At 39.0% G+C, this 12,174-nt stretch overlaps 1 protein-coding gene across 1 annotated transcript in view; it reads right to left on the bottom strand.

The window, feature by feature from the left end:
- lamc1 (laminin, gamma 1) overlaps positions 1 to 12,174 on the bottom strand; it is a 37,186-nt gene that overhangs the window by 24,170 nt on the left and 842 nt on the right. The gene's annotated exons all lie outside the window — the stretch shown is intronic.

Here is a 12,174-nt window from a genome sequence, read left to right as displayed (position 1 = left end):
TCTGTCTGGAGCCGCAAACAATTAAAAGCCTTATATAAGCCTTATAATGAAGGCAACACATGCTGTAAGTGTCTATAGACAAATTATTTGTTTGTAAACATTCGGGATGCGCGCGCAATGTGGCTGCAGAAAACCGGGAAAGGATAGCCTTTATAATGGCTAGAGAAGTACACGGATTATACAAATAGTTCGATTTAAAAAGACCAAAAAGGTTGAGAAGGACAGCCTTAAAGAGAAAAGTCGATTCCCCAGCCAATAATCAATGTTTTTTCTAAATATCGTTGTCTTTCTGCTTCATTCAGATGTGCTATGTTCGTAGTGACTCTGTTCGTTGGCTAACTATGAAAGCTAACTAACCACTAGAATTAGACAATACTACTTTTAAAAAGTCTAAATTTGAAGAACCTATCAATAGAAAACAATACTATTATTATATTTCTATTATTATATTATTACTATATATTATTATTACTATATATGACTAACTAGCTACTATTGGGTACAAATACAATGGGTTGACGTCTTTGGTACCCATGAATTAGCTATATTACTATCAAAATGATTAGTAGGCTACAAATACATAATGAGCATTCATGCAATCACACTTTTTCTCTCACTCCCAACTGGGTACTCGGCTGCAAATGTAGCATGCCTTCCCTGGAAATGTCTTTCCACGTTACTCTTTTTGTTATTTGACAACTTCTCATACTTCAAATACTGTTGAATCCTCTGTTCTCCTCCTGCTATCTTTCTCTTTTTCCCTTTGGGATCCATGACCCATGACATACCCGCCGGTTTGTTTGCAACAGCCACCTGTCTGGCACTACGCCGAGCTGAAAGAAACGTGTGTCGCAGGCTATGACGTAAATCTTCGTTGACAGAAATGTTGAAATAAAATATTTATAATACACATACACATTTTGCTGTAAAAATGTGTATAATAAATATTTTTTCAACATTTCTGTTTTAATAGTTAAAACTAAAAATATGTTCACACCATCTTTTTCCATTTTCATATTTTTGAAAAAGCTCCAGGGAGCCACTAGGGCGGCGCTAAAGAGCCGCGGGTTGCCGACCCCTGTTTTAAGACATTTCTGTTTTGTTAGGACAGAGATATTGAAGAGTGAGGGGAAACATAAGGGAGAGAGAAGAGGTCTTGCAGGAAATGGCCCAGGCTGGATTTGAACCCAGGCCCCTGCAGTCAGGCTTCAGCCAAATGGAATACACACTTAACCCTTGTGTTATCTTCGGGTCATTCTGACCCATCAGTCATTGTGACCCACCATCGTATTGCGACAACTTTACCGCATACAAAAACAAAGTGAAGCATTTTCTTTTAACCGTTGGGCTGTCTCAGACCCCCCACATTGCGAAGGTTAAAAGAAAATTATTTTTATTTGTTTTTGTATTGGGTAAAATTGGGTAAACACAACGATGGTTCGTTATGAACCTTTGGGTCATGTGACCCGAAGGCAGCACAAGGGTTAACCAGTGAGCCAACAGGGCGACCCAGGAGTTGCCCTATCAATGATGAACTATTACATTGCATGCATAGTCCACAGACTAATGATACTGGATAAAGGTTCAACTTTAACCAACTTTTTCTAAATGAAATGAATGCTGTGTATTGTGCAGCACAGGAGTTAGTTGCATTTCCGAGACTTTACTTAATTAACCAGAATAGGTAATGCAATCAACGGATGACAAACTAACTACAAATTGTTTAAAATAGCTGAAAGTGATTGGAAGACAGCCATCCTTGTTGTAAAATGTGTTTTACATTGTTTTGTACTTGTGTTTCCATTTCAATCCTCTGAACCTTCTGGTGTGACCCCTGAATTTTCAGTTTGCTAAATGGTTATATTGCTATTCTATATTACTTGTAAAGTGAAACTTTAAATAGATTTGTTTCATTAGCACTGCATTTAATAAACATGCCAAATAGGATCGTGCAACCTTTTCTTAAAGACTCCAGCTCTATACATTCCGCTGAATGTTGACATACTTGGGTTAGACAAAGGCAGTATGTTTAGCTGTTGGCTATTTTCCGAAGAGCCTTTAAGCACACCTTTCAGCTGTCTCTGAGATAAGGGAGGTGATCGAGCTGATGATTAGTGATTGGGTGCAGGGCAAAGTTTCATTGATATTATAACAAAGGTATCAGCTAACAAAGCCTACAGCTTCAGGGCACGTTAGACATGAATGAATATTCAAGAATTGAGAGACTGGACGAGAAAATTGTGTCTCATTAAGTTTTTGTGAAGAGAAATCTTTCATGTTATCACAGTAGAAACCTGTAAAACTCCTATCCCTCCTTAAGAGTAATTGTGTCACCCACACTCCTGTCTGTAAAGACTGATTATTGCTTATAAAGGACATGGTTATCCTTAAAAACCTGCTTCTAGGTTTTGAGACCTATAGTCCAATATTTCAGATGTACATACTTGCCTGTTTTAAGGCGTGTTCCTATTTGCACCTTTAGAGGCACTGATGCTCTGACTGTGTGATTTGGGCCTCTTGCTAAATTCCTCCAAACCCCTTGCACCCAGCGGAGCACAGCCTGAGGGTGAGAGCTGGGAGGGTCTGGGGGATTGGGGATTATGGTTGTTGTGGGGTGGGAGTCCAACTCCCAACACCCAAATGCAGGCCCCCAAAACACAGCATGGTCCAAATACATTTCCTCCCATGATCTCATCACATTTTTAGCTTGCCAGATGAACAATGATGTCTTTGACTTTTAATGTGTGGTCATGACCAAGCTTCTTTTTTTTTCCTGTACACAATTTTCTCCCATCTGCTCGGGAGATATGTAGAACATCTGTTTAAGTCAATACTCCCACAGGCTGCTGTAACACATGGGTAGGCACGAGGATCCAGCAACCATGCCTCTAACAGTTAATAAAGTGACATTTGGGTAATCAGTACATAAAAATCCATGCAGAGGAAAAACGTTTAATAATGTATTCCCCATATCCGTGGGAATACATTCTAATTGTCCAAATTCCTTTAAAACACCATGTCTGTCCTGTCAAGTGCATACTTCAAGCCCAACAGACTGCAATAGGGACAATAGTCTGTGGCCATATAACACAACAGTGCATTTTCTTTCTCATACAGGCGCTAGATCAGTGTGACAAGTGAGCACCACTCAAGATAAAAAAGCTGAACAAATTGAGGTTTTTAGGAAAGGGTAAGGGAGGGCACATTACAATTTAGGAATCTGAGGAATGTGCTGGAGTTCATCATCTGAAGGGCAGATAGCCCGTTACTAACGGCCCTGATGAGAACTGTCAGACCAGTGTAAAGATCCTCCCTCCCTGGCTCATCTCTAAAATAAACTATTTCCGGCAGGTCCAGGGGCTCAAACAGCCCAGACAGTCAAGAGGTGAATTCTTAGAAAGGTTGTGGGTTTTTTTTACGTGTTTTTTTTACCAACAGTGTGTCTGATAGTCCTCATGCCTTCACCCAACAAGTTCAGACATGTTTCAATGACAAAGTGAACAGACATAGTCTCCAATCCAATCAAAGTGAACTACCAAAAATGGCCAAAGCAATCAATCTCTTCTCACTGCCAGATTGGCAGATGTATGCTTTATGTAAAAGCAACATACCTGTACCTATAATAACTTATGGTTAAACATATATTAATTTGTTTGTAAATGTATAGCTAGGTTGTAGGTCTGGGTACTCCAATAAACATTCCATAGACACTCAAGTTGAAAGATACACACATACACATTGTAACCAGCAATATCGGCCAACTATGTAAAATACCATGAAAGATTGGAGTCATGAAGCAAAAAGTTTACGAAACAAAAACAAACTAGAAAAACAAGTTCCAAAAGTTGTTCTTCTAACTGTAAAATGCCAGTCCTATCAACTTATCTCCCTTTGCTTTGGGGATAAGCAACACAGCAGCCTGTAGGCACAGATTTCAGATGAGAAGATTAAGTTTGAAGAACATCCTCAAAATAAGATAGGTTAATTATCATAGGCCATTGTTTAGGTGGAAATGTGCAGGTGTGGTATCCTGGGGGGTAGAGGAGGTGCTCCCAAGTGATCCGTGGAGTCTCCAATTAAGTGGAGGAGGACATGCAGGAAGGGATGAAGGTGGGTAATGATTGCCTTTAATGGTTGAAGACACTGCCCCGTCATTACTCATTCAGGACTTTGGGCGGGATTTCATTGCTTAGTTACCAGTGTGAAACAAAAAGACTAGCTCTACTTCCCGAAAACGTGTCAAGAGAAAGGCTAATTCAAAGGTTTTGGGAATGAGCTACATAAGAGTAAAATGTACAAATAAAATAGGCTAATGTCATAAGGAATCTTAAGTACATAGCTTCCTGTGAACAACATGTTGAATCAAGAATGTGTCGTTTCTATAATACACAATATTTTGCAGCAACCCTGAGTAAAAATACAAAAGTAAAAATTCAGTATAATTAAGATGTTAGTGAAGCACAGACACTCACATCTGGTCTGCTGTTTGTGATGTATATTTGTAGGTCACAAAACATTGCACTATTTGGCTAGGCTTTAATTGTGTGGGCCACCTAAGATGCAGACACCCAAACTCCTGTGTTCTGACAACAATGACAGGAACAAACAAAACGACCCTGTGGCCCACCCTGGTTAAATTAATTGAGACAAAAGACAGTTGCAGGACTCAGCAGGAACAATTTGTTCACAGTGTCTCAACTGCCCTCCCCCAGCTGTTCTCTAAGGCCATGTTTTGACTGAATTGTGTGTCATTTGAGAGATACCATAAAAAGGCAGAGACAGTGTGAGTTAAGGTGAGTATTCAGTTAAGGCGAGTATTCAGTTGTGGGAAATGACACTACAGAGACACAAGTTTAAACTGAGAATGATCCCTTAAAACCACATCAATGAGATCTCACAGAGTCATAACAATGACTGCTGTAACTGAAACCGTTTACGGAATTAAGTTAATGCATATCTTTTTTTTAAAGGTATGACACATTTGGCTTGTCAATAGTGTAGAACCATGCAGACATAATAGTCCTGTGATGTCCATTCACAACCTATAAGAGGATTGAACTTCCTTTAGGATCTATCAATCTTCTAAAGACACTGAACGTAGAAATATATGCTAATCAAGCTGATTAAACAAACCAGTTCTGACCATGGGTTTGATGAGTATTAAACAGAGTATATCCGGACGCATGTTTCAGCATGGATGTCAGACATTGAACAGCTGCATAAACAGTTACTGAAGTCATTCCAAACCTCATGTCCGGCCCTCCTCCTCAAATAGCATTCTACTCACAGGGGGGGCCAGAGGGACCCTAGAGATTCAGATTATTGCCCTGGGTGGGTGTTGAAGCAGAAAATGTCTCCCATCCAATGCACGACATCCATCCCTACTTAAATTGTCCATGCAGATAACTTGTCAATAAACTAATGGTGTACAAATGGCAAAGATACAAGTAACTGTAGCATGATTTCTACACGTTTAGTTGAATATTCTGTATTGTATACCACTGATAAAATAGACCACTTTAATAAGTAAGGAAATGAAGATTGGAGGTCTACCTTTTCATCGCATCTCAATCACCTGTGCAATTATCAAATGCAGCTGGAAAACATGAACAAAGACTCACACTATCAAATATCAACCCATGTGTAAATCAGTTCACATGCCTGACACACTCCCCATAATTATCTGTTTACTACTCTGTGCACAGTGCTTTGAAAAAAAGTCACTTTTTACCTGTCTTTCCCTCAACCACAAGGGGATCATTCCACACTCAGAGCACGCTGAAATTACCCTGCAAGCATCTGCATGCCTGTGTAATGCCTTGCTGTCTTTTCACAGACGTAGACCGTCTGTAATATTAATAAATACTCTCCCTCGGGCATTAAATCATTTCCTAGGCACAGCAAATCACAATTCCTCAATGTAGACGATGACATAGCCCCCCCATGCAGTACACTTCCTTTTGGTATATTTGGAAGTCAAGGGGTTCTCCAAGCCAAGTCTGTCAACCCATTTCCCACAGCCTTAAGGTTTTGGCAGGACGGAAGTGGCTTGCCATGTTAGTCTGTAGAGAGACAACAAGTATACATCATGTCTTTTCCCTAATAGATGAGTCTCAGGTCCAATTTTGTTAAAAACAGATGAATTATTTTTAAGATTACATCTCTGCATCGTTTGATTGAGAAATTTAGAAACTAAACGCTTAAGAGTAAAAACCAACAACAAAAAACATGAAAGGACAAGAAACTCAAAACAAGTTCTTGCAGACCAAGAAATTTACTAAGAACAGGCCGAATTTAAACCAGTCACAATATTATATCCTTAGACCTAGTGATTACATTAGGAACACTCAGATAAAATAGATTGAAATGTGTACTTTTGACATGGGACTTGAAACACGTTCAGCCTGATATTCTGTGTTAGTTGGGCAGATCAGAAAGAATACACAGAAATGGTGGCATTGAGTGCCAAATTAGTAGTGCTATTCAACACTACATGCATCCAAATGGCTTTGTTTGGAAGCACAATAAGACTAGCCTGAGGGCGTACAATTCGAATCGAGATTGTTTTCAAATCTGAGTTGTCTCAAAAGATAGTGTCAGTGTTGAGATCTGGTTAATTTCTATTTGAGCCAGTCAATAACTAAGGACATGCCTAAAAACGATCTGTAAGAGCAAATGCTTTTGATATGCTAGTATGGGTAGGCCCATACTAGCATAGTATGGGCCTACCCATAGTAGGCCCATACTATGCTAGTAGGCCGTAGCTTTTGCTACGGCATACTAGCAATAGTAGGCCGTAGCTTTTGCAAATCCGATTACAGCTTTCCTGGTGCATCGCCTAATAACACACACAAGACAGCTTGCATAGAGGTACCAATATAGACTTTGTCATTGCATTTAAATTGCTAACTGGGAAAACACGAGCTATAACTTTGCTATGCCTCGTGTAAATGGGCCCAATTATTTCCCTGTTTGTTCCAGGTAGTTCCTGAATAGCCAGAAGCAGTATGCAGGGGGTTATTAGGCATAATCCAGATGTTAGATGTTTCCATGGACGTATATTTTCTAGAAAGTGGCTGAAATTCTGAACAATCACATTACATTTGACCTCCTAGATGAAATAAAAGCATATCACAACATCACAAAAACCTGTGTAAAAACATCCAAGTTTGTAATGAGTGGTAATGAGTAAAAAAAATTATTATCTTGCAACTAGAAACTATTTCAGATGCATTTGGTAATGGAATATCATGGGTTAGGAGTGTCCCTTGCCTGTCTGATTTTAGTAAGTCAGCCATCTCCAGACGTCTCAAAACATCTTGAGAACAAGGGTTGTCTACGGTTGTCTGTGCTGCCTTAAGGGGGGTAGTAGTTTCTGACAACACCACAGTGACAGCATGTGACAGTGTACCAAAGGTACTTTGATTTGGTCGTGCAAAGGACTGCCCCTAAACATACCACTGGCCTTTTAATTAGCTTTGAGCAGCAAGAATGTTAAGTTTCAACTTCAAAGTAAACACTGATGAATGGACAGCAAACATAGGCTGTAGTTAAGCTTTTCAAGGATTACCATAAGAAGGTGAATCTTGAGTCTGAGGTCTCAACAAAAAAAAGTATAGTCTTGTGGACTGTGAGAGAGAATTAATAATTTGAAAAGGAAAGGGAGACAGGTAAATCAGGACTGGGAGATCCTAACAGAAAAAGATTTGGAGGGACAGGGGACGATATGGTCAGACGGGTAGGAATGACCAAACAAAAAGGCTTATCCACCTCCTGAATAACCCCTCCCCCATGTAAAGAAAAAAAACAAAAGAGTTTTGTGAGGTTGTAGGACTTGAGGAGGGGAAGGTGGGGAGCGATCACCCATGCCTCAGATCTAAAGATAGGACTCTGTCGTCGTCTGCGAGACTACAGGGAACTCTGATGAGGAGGGAGAGGGGTTATTCAAAGAGTTACAAGTTAAAAGTGAACTGCCACTGACGGAATTCCTAAAATGACTGCCTTTTCTTTCTTTAATGCCCCTGGCTATGGCAGGTCATTCAGACACATGATCTAAACTGCGGTTGGTTATGAATTCAAGGACGCTCTAATAGACGTCAAAATCAAACAAAAATACCTAGACATTCTAGTTGATTATCACCAAAAGAAACAATGTGTGCTTTGTTGATACATTCTCTCAATTTCTTCAAACATTTGAACAAAATGTCATTGGTTATATCCACTATAGCTTAACACCACTATAGGTTGGTTGAGAGAAAGTTCTATGGGCATATGTGAAGCCTGTTGTTGTCAAAAGGGCTATACAAATAAAATGTGTTTTAAGGTAACGGTTGATGTTGCATTAAAATACTTAAATCATTGCTGATCTCATCACGTAATTCCAACAAGTTTGTACATTTAATAATTCGTTCAAGGTCTTACACATCTCAGCAAAAAACTTAAGTTGACTTGATGCCACCTAAGATGGTAGCAAACGTTTGAATAAGAGTTGGCAGAATCACCAGAAGCAATTTTGTCTGTATGGTAAATTACTACTGTGCATATATATGATATTTGAGGAGCAAAAACCATGACACCCATTTGGAAACAAACATATTCCCCTTTCCTAATGAAGAAGCCTTTATACTATATAGTGAGTAAGAAAATAGGCCAGCTTTTGAATACTTTGGGTGCTTAGCCGCTTAAGCTTGTGCAGTGGCTGTTTGTACAAAGGTGGGAATGTCACAACAAAGTGAAGAAATGGCCATGTTGTTACAGAGGAAGAAATCATGTTTGGCCAGACAGACAAGGGATATTGCAGGCAGGAAACTAACTGCACTCATGGCCTTATGAATAGGCCTATTAAAGTCCAGTAATATTGTTAAAGCAGGAGCACCTCAATATCAAAAGGCCCACTTTCTTAAGTTATGTACCCCATGCCACTGCAGCCATAGATATGCTTCTGTACAAACGCTGAACAAGATTTCAGTTTTTTAAAAGGTTTCAGTTTTAAAAGAAAAAATCCCTTAAAAATAATCCTAGTTTATATTTTGCATGATAATAGACTGCACAAAAATATCCAAGAGCAGTCTCTCCATACACTGTCTTCAGGTCAGGGTCGCCAACAACAGCACCTGGTGCCTTCAAAGGTTTGAATACTGATTCAACATGCAACACAGCAGTCCATGAGAAGATTTAAAAATAAAAAGTCTAGATTTAGTTTAAGAAACAATCACAAACAGTAACACATGGGACGAGTCTGAAATATATGAAGAATATTACAGTAGAAGATTGGGGCAGAGTGTTCCATTTGTTGATCAACAGCAAGGCCTATTCAAACTCTATTTTTTGACCTTAGTGTTGTTAGAAAAATGGAGAGAAAAAAGTCCAGCGCAAGAATGTATGCTATTCTTCACTGTGGGGAAACATCCAAACTGTCACATGAATTATTCTTCCATTGCATTTGAAAACAGCTGTATTTAGACAAATTAAGTAGGGAAAGCGAGATCTGTTACACACTTCAGTACCACCAAATACTTTCAGGTCTGTAAATACTAAACAACTTCATGTATCTTCTAACCTTACAAAATGATTTTGTCATACTCAAAAGCAAACTTCTTAAAAATATACATTTTTCATCTATTGCAAAATGCAATTCAAGCAGATCAGACAGGCTTCATATGGAGCTAGACAATTAATAAAGGTAATTCAGCCATTTTCACTGGTATACACTTCTTTTTCACCAATAAAAATGTGTGTCATTAGAGAGCCTTGGACATACACGTTTCCCACACTGAGATCATTGCTTCACCAGTAAAACAATAGGTTTTAACTTGATGACTACTCCATTCCCTTCAGTCCCCCACCACTTTCAGATTGGTATAATTTGCAACAGCTGGCCGTTCTGAGAAAAAAAAAAGAAGACTCCGTCTTTTACGGCATTTGGGAAAGCCTACGAGAAACATGACAAGCACCCTGGGGGCCAGAGAAAGAGTCTTCTTGGCTTTCCCACACTGCTGTGCTTCATCTCATCTCTGGGACACACAAACCTCTTCCTGTGTGCTGGCCCACGCTATGATTTGGCCAGAACATAAGGTCCAGGACAAGAAAGGACACACAGATGAAGACATTCAAGACATCTGTTGATGCATACTGTTGCCTTTTCTTCCTGAAAGCTATTCAATTCAAGAAAGTAACTTTTAAAAACAAAGCGCCATACTTTTATGTTTAGACTTTAATGATAAGGACTCAAATCAAGCTTGGTATGGGAATGTCACGGCAATGTTTTATAACGTAAATTCACAATTTCATAAGTTTGAGCATCCCTATGATAAGCAAGCACAGCCGTTACTGTGTCTGGGTCTGTCACAGTCTTACTGGAGTCACTGACCTGGGTTAATAAACTACTTTCTGAACAGATATGTTGAAAGTACAGACTATACTGTAGGTGGAACACCAAGTTTCCTCACAGGGAGCAAACAGTATGATACTGAGTTTACGGGGTTTGCATACTGGATGAATGATAAGGCATGCTAACAATCTGAGCAGTGTAGGGGACACATTAGTAATTTACAAAACAGCTTTCCTTCCTACTTGGGGATCGGAACAAATGCCTTTTAAGTACACCGAAATAGAGGCCTCAAGGGTATGTCTCTTCATTGTTCACATTCTTCTGCGACTGACACTTCAGGGTTTAACTTCAGAGTCTCCTTCAGATTGCCACATGAATATTCAGTCCTCTAAGCACCAGAATTTGCAGACGCTACAAGTTTCCTGACCATGCCAATCGTCACTTAGGTGTCTATTATGTGAATTGTTGGATGTAATTGGAGCAGAGTATAATACAAACCTGTATGAGTGGATATACCTGTTAATGTTTAAACGTCTGCTTCATCTAACATGTCTACTTTCTTTTATCTCTCCACATCAACTACCTTTGCAGCCAACAATCTCTTCTTAAAGCAGTACTGTAATATCAAGTTAGGGCATGCCTTCTTCATGCCCAAACCAACCCTTCAAGGGCATACAGAGATGAAAGTCATCAAAGTCCTGAGTATATACCAGCACAAACTTACATCTTACTACAAACATAGCCCATGTGCAAACACTGTAGCCACAAGCTTGAAATCGCCATGACTGAATCCATCAAAGCTGCATCCTGTGCTTGAATATAAGGCTATGAGGAGACCATGCCAACAGTTCAACACAAAATGATCAAAATAATATAAATAATAATAACCTACTACTGTACATATTATCATTTTGCTTTGTATCTTAAATTAATTTCTTTATGTAAAGTGGAAAACAAATCCAGTAACTTCATGCCTCTAGAGTGATAATGGAAGACAAGTAGGAGTCACTCCATGTCAAATGTTCCAGCCTTTATATATCAGAGCCAAGAAGACAGACTGAACCATTCATATTTTCCTTAAAATGGGATGCAATCCAAACTTCTGTCTAGTCTAATACATTATGCAATGCACATAATGTAACATATGAGCAGTGTGTAGATTACCAAATGTCCAAACTAAAATATTAGAAGAAAATTGAAGATTTGTAGAATTAGACCCAATACAAGCAGGCATTTCATTCGTTTTATAATTTAGGGATTAGGGTGACAAACTTTATGATTATACAGACTGAGAAGAACACTAACGGAAATTGCTTTGACTTAATAACCTTAAAGAGATGTGTAGGCTAGCATGATCCCAGTTTATTACCTTAGCCTACAAATATGGTTTTACTTGCTATGACTAAACTCCTAAGGAATGTCAAGTCATACTAAAACAGAGGGGCTGGGTACCTAGAACTATATCCCACTGGCGTCTTATAATTAACAAAAATCTGAAATAATTTAAATGCAGTCGTTAAAAAAGTTTCCTTGCGAGGGGTGTGTTACACGAGTCACTTAAACATCAGTTAATTTCGCATTCTTGACACAATGACTGTCTATCAAATGTATTATTATTATTTATCCAAAAGCAAAACAATTCAGAGGTGTTCAACAAGAAACCGCAGCTCAAGGCACATCAGTTGGCTTGCAAAACTGCACATCGAAAAACCATCAGCCCTCCCCTTGAAAACCAAAAAGGCCGCATGACTAAAGTCACCCACATCCATATTTGAACATTGCAGCCTACTACTTTACATAGTATAATTGGGAGACTTTACGAGTTAAACAGATTATGCGATTGT

The sequence above is a fragment of the Osmerus eperlanus genome, chromosome 16 (assembly GCF_963692335.1).
Source record: "Osmerus eperlanus chromosome 16, fOsmEpe2.1, whole genome shotgun sequence".
In the NCBI taxonomy this organism is placed as follows: domain Eukaryota; kingdom Metazoa; phylum Chordata; class Actinopteri; order Osmeriformes; family Osmeridae; genus Osmerus; species Osmerus eperlanus.
This window is presented reverse-complemented; position numbering and strand designations above follow the sequence as displayed.